Here is a 15,876-nt window from a genome sequence, read left to right on the forward strand (position 1 = left end):
TAAGTTTTCAATTATATATTTTCGAATGGCTAAACCCAAAACTGAATCGAGCCTGATGCAATTTTGACCATCTTATCCCGCTATAGCCTTTATGTACGCATTTTAGCATTGGATCTAAGCATTGTTTAGACCGCTTGGATCTAGGCTCCAAATTTGACATATGACACCGTTGTCATATCCTCAATTTTTTCATACTATCACATTACATAAAGGTGCATTTAAAACATCGCTTTGAAGTAAAGTTTTGAAAAGTAAATAGTAAAATATCAGTGTAAATACTGGATACAAAAATAATATTAAACAAAATAGTAATAGCACACTTTCTGCGGACTTTGAAAATCGATATTACTAATATACCTATTCAATCTTAAGATTCGATTACACTTAAAATATTTGCTAGCTAAACAACTTTTCCCAAAAATGGCCTTTTTTATAATTTGTGCAGACTACATATGTCGTTATCTTTATACATTAACCGTTCTTATATAATCTTATTCATGTACATTATACCCCAGTATAATATACATATATACATATATATTATACAAATATAACATTTTGCTTTTAATACTGCGATTATATCATTGATTGAAATTATACAAAAAAAGTATGGCAGCATTGTGACTCTTCAGATGACAAATAAGTTCAATGTTATTCGAATTTGCAGTGTTGCCGGTGCAAATTCTGCTCGTATACGTATAACATTTCGAAGGATGTTCAAAAAGACACATTCACGTTCGTATACGAAATTTTTCATTCGAGTTAACTCGTATGCGAAAATATTCGATTGAATTCGAAAATACGACCCCTGCCTCTTAGCAGTTTGAACATTTAATTTAAGCCAAAACCAATGTTTATTTTCCAAATTAACATTTTTTCTGTTTTTTTCACAGCAGTAAAATGTATTTTGCATTAAATAAATTACATACATTCTTCTTCTTGTCTCAATTAATTAAAAAAATAAAAAAAAATTGTTCGACACCTTGTATAAATAATTAGGTTATTGTTTATATTGCTGATTAGAGAATTGAATTAGGTAAGGTACCTTTCATATGAGCTACCACATAATCCCTACTCTCATTTAAAAAATCATCAATTACGTCATCACGCCCAGATCGATGACGTCACTAGTATTATATATTATATGCCATAAAGTCCTAATTTAAAAATAAAAATCGACCTATCTGAGCATTTCTCTTCAAATTTGCCCATTCTCGAGATAATGAATTTATGCACTTCCTGAATTCAAAAGTGATATTTTTTAATTACGTTTTTTCGCCTTGAAAATCGTCGTTTTTCTGTTATTTTCGGTTTTAATTGTTTATAACTATAAAACGATCACACTTAGAGAAAAACTACCTACAAGGAACCATTTTTGTTGAAAACTAAAAAAATATCTAGGCTGAAAAAATTAATTTTTACAATTTGTAAATATGTATAAATAAGGAACACTTTTCTCATGGGCAACCTCTGGGATATAATCATGAAAATGATAATGCAAAAAAATCTCATGGGAATATTTTTCCGAAGGAGCCCGAATTTTTGGCTTTGTCTAAAAAAAAATTGGGGATTTTTAAATAAAAATAACTCGTTTACTGGTAAACCTTGGAATGATTCACTGGTTTAACGTACTCGTATCTTATAATGGATAGTGTTTTGCAATACGGAGTGAAAACAAGTCCAAACTTATTTTACTAAGAAATTATGGGAAGGAAATTTTACCGATCTTTTAAGTAAATTTATAGATCTGAGACGATTTTTTTAAAAACACTGGTATTATTTACTATATTTTATGAAAATAAACCATAATTTTAAACAAAGACAATAATTTATATTTTTATGTATCGATTTTCATATTTTATTTAGACTCGGAGGTAAAAATCGAAACATCAAATATGAAACATGTTTAAATAAACTTGTTGTTGATTTTCATAAAAATGTAGAGGGCATTTATTATGGTTACTTCTTCTGTGTTATATTATGCACGGGACTTTTGGTGTGCTAACATGCTTTATTGTAAGTGTAAATAATTTTTTTTCCTGTAGCCACATGTATTAAATTTATGTTATACATTATATTTTAGCAAAAAATATCTCCGACGCTCTTGTATGGCATAAGGAATGCCAGAAGAAGAAGAAGAAGAAGAAGAAGAAAAAGAAGAAAATATAAGTAAGTATTAGGAGTAGTTCTTACGTTAAAAAATAAACAATTACCACTTTGAAAAATGGCTTAACATAATCACACAAAAATTTAAAAACTTGCTAGGTTATGCAAGTGGTCTTAAATAAAATAAACTGCGAGGCATAAGTTAGGGATATAGAAAATGATACTCATTTTCATAGTTGATTATTTCGTGAACAGATTAACGAATTGTGCTAATTTTTTATATTATTTTACATTTTTCTTTTGTATTTACACATTCGTGCAAAGGTTTTCTCAAATTTATTTTTTGTACTTATACCAGGTGAAAGAATAGAAATGTTTCTCTTATGTTAAGTTAGCGATATCCTGTAGAGAGGACAAGATATAAGTATGGGTAATATGGGTATACATCGAAATCGTACTGTAGTGTTATGTTTTGTGAACATTTTGATTTTTTAATGTTTCTGATATCTTAAGAAACAAAGAAAATATGTGGTTTACTCTTTACCATATGTTTTAACTAAAACAAAACTAAATTAATAACAACAAATAACAGATAACAAATTAAAAACAGAAAGGCACACAAGTTAAACAGTTCTTATCGACACATATAAGAGTTATTTGTCGACCCATGGAAACATATTACACAGATGTTTTTTCTTTGAACGATATTTTTTTTTCGCACTACATATATGTAGGAAATAATTTCATCTTAGTGGTATGATAAGAAATGATATCCTCACGTACAACATATCGTCAGTTAAAACACATATTAAAGAGTAAAGTCTAGTTTCAGTGTTATCAAAGATATCAGAGAAATTAAAAAATATAATATTTACTAAATAGGACACTACAACATAACATCGATATATACCCACCTTTGTGCCTTTTCCTTCCTACAAGGTGTCTCAAACTTTTGTTTCGGCTAAAACACATGTTGAACTACAAAACCGTCTTTTTCATTTGTTTTTAAATGTCTCAGAGATATTCAAAAAACAAAATGTTCACAAAACATAAGACTACAATACAATTCCGATGTATACTAAGATTTATACCTCGGTCATTCCTACAGAGTGTATCAATCTTCTTCTTCTACTACTCCTTTTGTATAGACATGACTCTGTCTGTTCCTTCAATGTGCCTCTAGTAAGTTGTTGTTCCATCGTTTTCGTGGTCTTCCCACTGATGGTCTTCCTATTGGGGAACCGTATCTCGCCGTCCTTACTACTCTATTTGTTGGCATTCGGATTATGTGGTCATTCCATTTATTCTCCTGTTTCTTACTCAGTTATTAACGTTGTCGACCTTGCATCTCCGTCGTATATCTGTACTTCGACCTCTGTCCCATAGAGTCTTACCATCGTTTTTTCGGAGGGTTTGCATTTCCGCTGTTTTGAGCAATCTTTTTGTCCTCTTTGTGTCTCAATCTTAACATAAGAAAAACATTTTTTTTAAACTGTGTAAATACTATAGAAAAATCTAAAATAATATAAAAAATAGCGGAATCCGTTAATCTGTTCACGAAAAAATCAACTATGAAAATGAACATCATTTTCTATATCCCTAACATTTGACGAGCAGTTTATTATGTGCCTTATAATCCGATTTTAAAATAGTTTTAAAAATACATTTGCACTGTAAGTTTTTATTGTTCTTAAGTGTAGTGCCGGAAAATTCAGACGGTAGAGTATCTGACTATCACGCAGAAGACTGGGGATTTTTTTATTTAGCTAATGCCTCGACAACTAATGGCCATTGGCATGGTAGGTACGGTGAATTTTTGCAGTTAGGTACCTAGTGTCATGTGTAGTGGGTGTGTTGAGTAAGTGTCTTGTTACTTTGCAAAGTCGACGTCATTGTCTTTGCAAAGAGACGCTAAATGTATCCGAACGTCTGCGGTCCCTTCGGTGAGTACCGATCCCACAAGGACAGAAACTATTTTCATTTATTAATTTATAATAAACGAAAAAATACCGACCTTGGTGAGATTCGAACTCAAGACTTGGGATTAAAAATATATAGATATGTATATTTAAATACCTACAGGCCCCAATAGAAATATACAAACAAAAATATAAACACATCAGTGCTTGTAAAAACCAATGTAACTAAAAACCTATGTATAGTAGGAAAAATTAAAGATTACCCATGAGCGATCATATTAAAGACATCTTTTCTATGTTCCAGAAAATAATGAACTAGTACCAGTACTATAAGGACAGCTTATATAAGTATTGCAATGTACTTGCGTTGGCCGATTTTTTTTGTGACAGAAAAATAAAACGTGTTTTATATGTTCGTTCATGAGTAATCTTTCATTTTTCCTACTGTATGTAAAAATTTATGTATGTAAAAATCTATGTATTTCAAAATGAATTTACGTATGTAAAAAATCTATATAATACAAAGCGGTGCTACTAACCACATAGGTTTTTAATTTAATAAATTTTAATAAAAGAAATCATATTGCAAAAACACTGCCTTGCAAAACACCGTCCATCAATATACATATAATACAACGTTGTTTCCAAACAACCGATATCATATACATATGTGTATTCTATATTTATCTATTTGATAAAAAATTTCGGCTTTTATGAGTAACCATGTGAAATACTCTGTCTGCAAATGTATGTCTGTATCATTTATTTGCATATCTTATAAGTATTGATATCGCGGTCTTTACACTTTCATTTTCATTTTGTTCCTGTCAGTAGTTGTTGATACACGAGATAAGGTTACCCTCTCTTTATATGGACTGTGTTGTATTGTTTTTGTGATCCTGTAGTGATTCTGTGGTAATGTTTTTAACCAGTGATTGAATAATTAAAGAGTAGATACCAAGTTTCGATAATAAGACTAAAAAGGATATTATATTACTATTTTGAAAAGAAAATATAAATATACCTAAGTAAGTAAACAAAATAAAACATATATAAAGCTTATAACACAAGTATTCTTAGTTCATCTTTTATCTTTTTACTGTATAATATATGTATATTAAATACAAGAATAAAAAACCGCTAAACGCAGTAAAAATGAGTGGCGCATACAATATTCCAACTACAAAAGATCTGATATGAATATTACATGGCGCGAAAATGTATTTTCATTTTGATGCACAACAAAATTCTAGTTTTATTTTAAAAGATTTTTTCATATTTGCTAAATTTGAAGTAAACGCGCCACAAAAGAGTAACTTTGATACAGTTTGAATTTTGAAACTCTTTTGTGACGCGTTTACTTCAAATTTAGCAACTATTATGAAAAAATCTTTTAAAATAGAACTAGAATTTTGTTTTGCATCAAAATGAAAATACATTTTCGCGCCACGTAATATTCATATCAGATCTTTTGTAGCTGGAATATTGTATGCGCCACTCATTTTTACGGCGTTTAGCGGTTTTTTATTCTTGTATCAGGAGTTTTTCAAAGCTATTTATAAATTAAATGTATAAAGTTGAATTTAATGTTTCTCGACCTACACGTTAAGCTTTATAAATGGTCGCCTTTGTCGCATTATCTCCCAAATGATCTAGTGTCCATCGAATGTACACTAGATTTTTTTCTATTCGAAATAGATTGAAAAAAATATTGGGATGGCCGGTAAATGAACTCGGATTGTCCGTTGCCAGATAAAATTAGCGTCGTAACCACTACAACTACATTAACCATTTAGGGAATAATCGTTAATTGGATTATACTTTTGTAGCTTAAAAACTTCTAAACGGCTTAACCGATTTTGTTCACTAAACATGAGTTTGAAACGTATTGACAAGTAGTATCTTATGCATCTAAGGTCAAGTATGATAAGTAAAGCTATTACAAGAATTATTGAGCTTGAAAAACCGTTTTTCCCATAAGAAATACATTTGATCATATTTATGAAGCCTATAACTTAAAAATTTGAATTTTCCCGGATTTAGGGTATATACCGTTAGATTCGTCTAGAGTCCTTCTAGAAACGCTCAGTTATTGGCAGAATTCGTAGGTTGAAATTTTGAGTAAGTGTCGAAAAACCAAAATTTTCAATGTTTAGTTTTTCAGTTTTTCGGCTATACTGAGCCGTGTGTATGTCTGATCCTGACAGCTTAGACATCATTTGAAAGCTTAACTCAACGCTATTGATTTGGTGTATTTATTGTTCTCCTGTCTCTTCTTGAACCGAAGATATATACCGCCAAAAAATATGCCGTTTGGTACCTACCAAGTCCTATAGCTGGCTTATGGGTAGTCAAAACTCACAAACTACATTGGTTCTGAATAGACCCTCACCCCCTCTACAAACACAGAAAAAAAATTTCAGATCGGTTTAACTTTTCCACACACATACATACATACATATCCACAAACATTTTCCTTTTTTAAATAAAAATTAACTCATATTTCTGAGCTCGGTAACTTTTGAACGGTATAACCGATTTTCAAAATTAGACATACGTTGGAAAGGCAATGATCGCTTCTATTAGAAGCCGGAAAGGTCGGAGTTAAATTTTCGAAGTTTTTGGGAGTTTTGGGGACGAGAACGAAAAACAGACCCTAAATAAGAAGGGCCGTAAAATCCACACCCTTGGAACCAAATGGAAGGTTGACATATGAATGGGTGAGTCTTTTTCGGAACTTTAAGATGGGAGTTGGCCCAATTTTCAATTCAGTCAGATTTAGAAAATCGAAAATTTCGTGTATATATAGTGTCGCGTGTAGGGGGTGTAGGTGTGCGCCACTGGTGAGAACTGCCGTTCTCTGGTAATATTGTAATAATAATGTAAATTTTACATTTTTTCAATGTAAAGCTTTTTGCAAGAGAGCTGTTGTAGCACTTCAAATCGACACACAAATTTTTCTCCTTAGTATGGCTGTACCTAGTTATTATTAGGGGTTGAATGTCAGGTTTTCATAGATGAATTGTAATATTACATTATTCTTCCATTTTATAATGCAAACATTTAAAAACTTAACTTACGATTATGAAATCATACCAATCTCCTTTACCGATCATCATCATCAATCCCCTTTACCGATATGACCTACCTAGGCGTCTCCTTCAGAGATCATCAATTCTTCATATTGGCTTACTAACGTCCCGAGGTTGAACATGACCAAACCATCTTAACCTATAATTTCTCATTTTTGCATCAATTGGTGCCACCCCTGCTCTTCCCCTCTTATACTTATTCTTAATTTTATCCTTTTTTACTATTCCACTCATTCATGTAAACATTCTCATCTCCGCTACATTTATTACTTTTTAACTGCCAACAGTCAGTTTCGTACATCATACATTTTATGGCTGTTTGGAGAATTTTTCCTTCAGCTTCATTGGAATTTTTCTATCACACAACACACCATTCGCTTCCCTCACTTCATGAATCCAATCCTAATTCCACTGCATGCATAACATTACTCTGTAAGTTGACCAATAGGTACTTAAAACTATCTCTTTTCACAGTAGGGTGGGTCGAAAAAAAAAATAATGTTTCATTTTTTAATCGCTTTACCGCGAAAAACTTGCCTTTGGGGTATATAAGTAAAATGCAAAGTAAAATAAAGTTATATATTGAACCCCAGCTAGCGCATCATACTTAAAATTTAGTTTTTTTTTTAGAAATCAAGACATTTTTCAATTATTTTTACAATCTTTGGCCAATAATATTTAAACGTGCTATAGTGAAAACTGTTTAGTAAATAGTTTAAAAAATAGGAAATAAATTTGAAACAGACAATATCTTTTAATTTGCGGTAGCGCAAAATACTCAAAAATTGGTAAAATTCACATATTAGCACCTTAAAAGAAGGTGTGGTCTAGTATGTTGTGTTGGATGTTAATTCACATATTACCACCTTAAAAGAAGGTGTGGTCTAGTATGTTGTCTTGGGTGTTAATAGCACAATCCATTTTTTGTTCTTTTACTTTACACTCAATTTAATTGGAATAGAATTATTATAGTGTGTTTAAAGATATAAAGGATATAGATAAAACAACTTATAATTTTAATAACATGTTTAATTGAAACAAAAAAGAAACCAAATTGTAGCCAAACAATGTCAACAAACTAAATGAAATTTTGACTTTAGAAAGACTCTTTTACTCACTATTTCTGAGTGGGTACGTTGCCTGTCAAACTTTGGCAGCGAAGCTCTGGATGCACGGCAGATCTTATGAAACCATCTCATTACTTAGCACCGACGACTTTTTTAGATGCTTCAGTCACTAACTTGATGCAGCGTTCCACGGCTTGAATATGACATGGAATTTTTCCAAAGTTCCAATCCTCGGGTGTTTCACCAGCAGTGATTTTAGTCCAAACTTCATCATTAGAGACTCCCCGTAACAGTGATGGTGGTGTAATTTCAGTGGAGTTCCAATAAATTAATTCAGTATAGTCAGTCCCATGAAAGTTAATTTTTGGAGGTCGAAAAACCCTAATTGTTTCTGTATCTGTAGCTAACATCCTTGCTTTGATTATTCTTCGGAATCCTAATTCTCTTGTGTGCTTCCTTTCATCCACTACCATCCTCAGTAGCAAATTTTCTGGGTGAAAAAAAAAATGAATTTCTTTCGATTACAGGATCAACTACTTTAATCAAACTCTCTGGTAGAAATCTAGATGATTTGATAGCCTCAAAAACGTGTTCAGGTCCATCTGTTATGTATTTGCTGTACTTTATTTTGAACCATACAGGCATGTATGATTTAAGAATGAAGGATACTAACAATTAATGTTCAAATGAAGTCGTTTCCACACTTACATACAGTCTCAAAACTCTGTTAGCTGTAGTCAACCATCGAGAGTGGGAAAGTGGATCCGGCAATTGCAACTTTATCGCATAACTTATGCCTAGACTAGAAGATACTATTCATCTTTACTCAAAAGATTACGATTAACTAGTCCTCCGATAGTCCAGGGCGGATTTGTTTTGAGATGGACGTTGAGAGGTGACTCAATTTTTTTTTCAGAAATTGCTTGAAAATAAATCAAATAATAATATTTGAGTTATCCTCCTTCTCAAAAAGGTCCGGAACATTGTTTAAATAATCAAAATGTCAAAAATTGAAGGAAAAATTCGATATTTTTCTTCGTTTTTTTATTATAACTTTAAAAGTATTCATTTCCGAGAAAAGTTGTACTGACATAAAAGTTGCGTATTTAAATGTCCTACAATATAAAATTGGTTAAAAATTTAAAAAATAGTCACCCTAGTTGCAAAATAGCAATAATTGCGAAAAAACCATACAAGAACAAGTATTCGCATTTTACGTTTTCAACCATTTATGCTACACTTAGGACCTTCATATTTCACCCAGAAAAACTTTATGATACACTAAAACAATACTGTAAATTTCTTTAAGATCGGTTTAATAGATTTTGCAAAATAAATTTTGCAATCCAGCTTTCGCAAAAAAAATTCATTTTTTCAAAATGTTACAGGACTGAAAATAAAGCAGATAGCAAGTTAATTTTTTTTTGCTTATAGAAGTGTACTGTACCTTTCATTTGCCATTTTCAAAATTAAAATCGATTACTTACCACGGCGTCAGAAAATTTTTGAAATTAACAATCATTTTTGGTGCTACGCGCAGGACAGCGGTGTTCGATTCACACAAGTTTATTTCCACCAAAATTTCTTCCAATCTTTATCTAATATATTATTTTCTTACTCTATATTTTGTTGTATTTTAATATTTTAATTCCACAAAAATCAAACTAATTTTATTATTGTTTGTAAAATATTGTTTAAATAATTGCATATGTTTAAAAATAAAAAACTTTTATTATTTAAGTTAAAATATATGAACAAAGAAAGTTTTTGCTAATAAAAGTGTTATTTCAAAGCATAGAGTATGTGTTTTTATTTTGCAATAAACAAATGTATTTATTTGTCGGTCTTGACGGTCCAGTTAGCTGGGGCTCAGTCGATCGACAAGTTTAGTGGATTTGCGATTTGCGGTCGCTGGTTCGAGCCTCAGCTAGGTCATGAAATTTATAAAAGGCCAACGCCGTAGTATAAAACTCAATAGAGTCTACGGCTTGGTCTGGAATAAACTGGCGTCTGATCGACCTATGGAGGAGCGGTACGGGAAGGGATAAGGGCTTCCGGCTTGGTGATACTCCTCCATAGATCCCTACCGAAGGGCGTTGACGCCTAAGAACGGTGTATACATACATTTATTTATATCGAAATGTAATAAAAATTAAAATGTATCAATCGTTATCAAAGGTCATTGGAATGCCCAATCAGAGCAAACTATCCGCTGTCTTGCGCGTAGCACCAGTAATTAATGTTTATTTTAAAAAATTCCTGACGCCCTGGTCTTAATCTATTTTAATTTTGCAAAATTGCGAATGAAAGTTACAGTACACTTCTATATGCAAAAAAATTTTCAACTTGCTATCTGCTTTATTTTCAGTCCTGTAACATTTTGAAAAAATGAATTTTTTTTACGAAAGCTGGATTGCATAATGTATTTTGCAAAATCTATTAAACCGATTATAATGAAATTTACTGTATTGTTTACTGTATCATAAAGTTTTTCAGGCTGAAATATGAAGGTTATAAGTGTAGCACAAATGGTTGAAAAACGTAAAATACAAATACTTGTTTTTGTATGTTTTTTTCAAAATTATTGCTATTTTGCAACGAGCGTGACTATTTTTCAAATTTTTAACCAATTCTATATTGTAGCAAATTTAATTACGCAACTTTTATGTCAGTACAACTTTTCTCGGAAATGAATACTTTTAAAGTTATAATTAAAAAACCAAGAAAAAAATCGAATTTTTCCTTAATTTTTTGACATTTTGATTATTTAAACAATGTTCCGGACCTTTTAAAGAGGGAGGATAACTCAAATATTATTATTTGATTTATTTTCAAGCAATTTCTGCAAAAAAATTTGAGTCACCTCTCAACGTCCAAATGTACTAATATTTCTACAGATGCGCCCTGGTCTACTAGTGGTTAGGAACGAGATATTTTCATAAGATCTGCCGTAGCATCCAGAGCTTCGATACCAAAGTTTGACAGCAAGCGCAGCTTCAACATACCCACTCAGTAATAGTGAGTAAAAGACTCTTTCTAAAGTCGAAATTTCATTTAATTTGTTGACATTGTTTGGTTACAATTTGGTTTCTTTTTTGTTTCAATTAAATATATTATTAAAATTGTAAGTTGTTTTATTTATATCGTTTATAACTTTAAACACACTATAATAATTCTATTCCAATTAAATGGGATGTAAAGTAAAAGAACAAAAAATGGATTGTGCTATTAACACCCAACACAACATACTAGACCACACCTTCTTTTAAGGTGCTAATATGTGAATTTTACCAATTTTTGAGTATTTTGCGCTACCGCAAATTAAAAGATATTGTCTGTTTCAAATTTATTTCGTATTTTTTAAACTATTAACTAAACAGTTTTCACTATAGCACGTTCAAATATTATTGGCTAAAGATTGTAAAAATAATTGAAAAATGTTTTGATTTCTGAAAAAAACTAAATTTTAAGTATGATGCGCTAGCTGGGGGTTCAATATATAATTTTATTTTACTTTGCATTTTACTTATATACCCCGAAAGTAAGTTTTCCGCGGTATAAAAATTTTCCGCGTGCGATTAAAAAATGAAACATTATTTTTTTCGACCCACCCTATTTCACAGTCCTTTAACAATCCAATGATACTTTTCTAACTCCATCTTCAAATAAACGTCCCTCTGTCTTTGTTCTACAAGTTTCCTTCTTAACTCTCCACAACTGTCCTAACACTAACTGGTACACCCTATATGTGTCTCTTACAATTGTTATGTATTTTTACCAAGGACTCCTTTCTTGTCAAGTGCTCACCAAAGTATGTCTCGAGAATCTATACCATTTGCTTTATCAATAAATACCATATAAGGATTTGTTTCTTTATTCCTGTATTATTCCAACAATTGTCTTATAATGAAATCTGATGAAACCAAAAACTGATTATCGAACATTTCAGCTTCGTCACGTACCCATCTACCGTCTATCTATCAATAATTACTCTCTCTCTCATATTTTCATAATGGCCAAGCACTTTTATGTACGACACAAACCTATAGTTTGTTACATTGTTGTGTATATATCTCTTGTTTTTGTAAACAAGTACCGGGTGTCCCAATAAGAATGGCTCTCGGCCATATCTCAGGAACCGTTTGTAGTACAACTTTCAGAAAAAAATATTTATAACAAAAGTTGCAACGGGAAAAGCCTGGAAATTATTTCCATAATTGTAGGTTCGCCGCTAGAGGGCGTAATTGAATATCAAAAATTAAAAAACCAAAATTTTACAAAATTTACCTAACGAAAGGGCACTGGAAATCCGATCATCGTATTATTCATAAAAGTCTGCGCATATTTGATTTCACAAGTTTAAGTCTACCTTTGCAAATAAGAGGTGGGGGTCCCTAAAGCTAAGAGAATCAACATTTACACAATACACAACTTACAGATAGTCAATCGGCTATTCTGGCTGTAAAGAACCCTCTCACCAAATCAAAACTGGTGAGAAACTGCAAAGATCTCCTCAAGAACCTGGCAAAAGACAATAAAGTGTCTTTAATATGGGTGCCGGGTCATGAAGGGGTGCATGGGAACGAACGAGCAGATATGTTAGCGAAACAAGGCTCAAGAAAAACTTTTGAAGGCCCAGAACCTTTCTGTGGCATCACTAAAGATGCTATGAAAAACAAGGTTCAGAAATGGCTGATAAAGAATCATCAAAATAAATGGAAAACCACTCAAGGGCAAATCCAGACTAAAAAAATAATCAAGAATATTGATAAAAAACTCTCGAACAGTTTGATGAACCTCAATAAACGAGAGATCAAAACCGTCACTGAAATGGTGACTGGACATTGCCGTTTAAGAAATCACCTATACAAACTAGATAAGGTGAATGAACCATGGTGCAGAAAGTGCGAAATGGAAGAAGAAACTGCCATACACATACTATGCCATTGCAGTGTGCTAGGTGATGTAAGGCAGAACTTCACTGGTCAAATGAGGTTTGAACCAGAAGAGATCCTAAAACTACCAATAAGAAAACTGTTGGCCTTCGTTGAGGCCACAGGAGTTATTAAAGTTTAAGGAGAAGAACAGGGTTTGGTACAAAGGTCTTATGACCAAGTGCCAGAGACTAACGAGTCTCGCCTGAGTTAAGAAGAAGAAGAAGAAGAAGAAGAAGAAGAGGTGGGGGTGAGTGGGAACCTTGTTATTAAAAAATTGCTGTAAGTCCGGTTGTACTAAATCGAATTTTGCAAACTTGTTCTTGTTAAAAACAGCTCTCTTTCGCCAATGTAAGAGTTATAATTTCGAAACAGCATATTAAGTAATATGCCAACTAGGAGGGGTTTTTTAATTATGTTCAGAAATCTAGTTTTCTTTGGAAAATATTAAATACAAGAATGCATTTTTAATCCTGTATTATAAAATTAGATCAAATTAGCAACAGAATAGCGAAAACCGCATGTCGATACCTTCTTTCTGTCTCGAGATATCTTAAGAAACGTGTAAATTTTAAACCTAACCGTTACTGTCACCGGTAAACGAAGTTAAGGAAAGGTAGTCTGCTGTGGAAAAAACAAAGAAATATTTTTTAGATGTCAACGTGTATTAATTAAAACAACAATAGGACAAACAACACTATAAAATATAACAAAGAAATAAAAACAACTACTTAGTGACGACATAAATGTTTAAATTATGGCCCGTAATTTTCGATGCAAGCATTTACTCTTTAAGAGTTTATTGAACAGCAGTCTCAATTTCTGCTCTCGCAATGCTTTGCATGGCGTTTCCTGCTCTCTGGATGATGTTGTTTCGAGTAGTGAGCCTAGCGGCAAAATCAAGGTCTTTAATCCGCCCCTTAAATAAAAGTCTAAAACAGTTAAATCTGGTGATCTGGCTAGCCAAAAAATAGGCTTCCACGTCATATCCATCTATCGGCGAATGACTCATCTAAAAAATCTCTTATTACTCTTGAAAAATGCGTAGGACAACCATCGTGCTGAAACAACATGGACCTGCGAAATGCTGACGGCACATCTTCCAGAAGAAGAGACAATTCATTCCCTAAAAAAATTAGATAGAGTTCACCAATAATAGCATTATCGAAAAGAAAGGGTCCAATTATCTGACCCTTGTGAAGTCAAAGTAGACTTAAACTTGTGAAATCAGATATGCCCAGAATTTTGTGAAGAATACGATTATTTGATTGCCAGTGCCCTTTCATTAGGCATATTTTGTCAAATTTTGATTTTTTAATTTTTGATATTCGATTGTGCCCTCTAGCGATGAACCTACAATTATGAAAATAATTTCGAGGCTTTTTCAGAGGCAACTTTTGTTATAAACGTTTTTTTCTCAAAGCTGTACTATAAACGGTTCCTGAGATATGGTCATTCTTATTGGGACACCCGGTACATACACAAAATATACTTCTCCATGCGTAGCATGCGTAGATCGAGAAAAAGTTGGAGAAAAGAATAGACAAAGAGCTGAGAGAAAAATCATAGAAGAGGAGGTATGGAACAACTGGACGAAGTGGTGATGGGAAGTCGGAAAACGGCGGAGATCGGTCTAAATCACATGTAGTAGTAGTATACGATGCAAATCACGACAATTTTTAACATTATCACATGAATAAGCTTCAACTCCATCTAGTTTAAATATACACATATATGCACTTACCTGATAAGATTGGATTAATTCAGAGAATCCTAACACAATGCTAATACATAGAAAACTTAGGCGTCGTTCGAAATAATATACACCCAAGATTTTTTTGCACTTTTCACTTTTTTCATCACTTTTTTACTTTATCGTACTATATACGTAGTATAGTATAATAGATAAAGTTATAGGATCGTGCAAAAAAAATTTTTTCAGATTTCACTTTTTTTCGACGTTTTGAGTCCCCCTGAGTCTAAAAAGCAAATAAAAAAACATTTCGGAAGTATGTACGTACGTACGTATGTCGCCACCGCCCAGCAAAAACTACCGAACCGATTTTGATGAAATTTGGTATGAGTAAGTTTAAGAGAGTTTTGTCGAGAAACTAAGCTTTTAAAAAAAACCTCTCAAAGGGGGGCCGAAATAGGGGGGTTATTTAGGGCCCATTTTTGCAAATTTTGACCGAAATGAATGAAATTCAACTCAAAGTAAGATCATCGATAGGTAAATAAAAATACGGAATTTGACATTTCCAAATTCAAAATGGCAGTCAACATGGCCGACCGCCCACCCGACACATTTCCCTACCTATCTAAAAACTTATTTAAGATAAGTTTAATTTGAAAAAGTCGTTATATAGCCTAAAGATGGGGCTATAAGAAGGATGTTATCGTTTTTCAGAAAAAGTTACGGGTTGCCTATATTTAAGGGGTCAAAATTTGACATAAATTTGAACTAGATTTTCTCAAAAATGGCTCCAAGGAATTTTTTTATTTTTTGACATATTTTTGATATCCTATCGTTAAATTGAATGACATTAGTCAGATTTCTTAACTCCCCATAGGAGAAGAGTTATGAATTTTTTATAAAAAAATATTCGAGTGCCCGTAACTTCCTTCTTAATAGAAACTAAAATTTGAAATTTTGCAAACATATATGGTACTTTATTATCTATTATCACAATAAATTTTACCAAAAATATGGCTTCCGGTTGAACCGGAAATAAATAATAAATCTTAATTTTTTAGATAT

General features: G+C 32.2%; 1 protein-coding gene across 1 annotated transcript in view; it reads left to right on the forward strand.

Moving 5' to 3' along the window:
• The first annotated feature begins 4,795 nt into the window (after positions 1–4,795).
• The window catches only part of LOC114337423 (uncharacterized), a 51,713-nt gene continuing 40,632 nt past the window's right edge, over positions 4,796–15,876 (forward strand). Inside the window, exon 1 of the mRNA XM_028287843.2 lies at positions 4,796–5,053. The gene's annotated coding sequence lies outside the window, so the exon portion shown is untranslated. The remainder of the gene's footprint in view (positions 5,054–15,876) is intronic.

The sequence above is a fragment of the Diabrotica virgifera genome, chromosome 8, assembly GCF_917563875.1.
Source record: "Diabrotica virgifera virgifera chromosome 8, PGI_DIABVI_V3a".
Lineage (NCBI taxonomy): Eukaryota > Metazoa > Arthropoda > Insecta > Coleoptera > Chrysomelidae > Diabrotica > Diabrotica virgifera.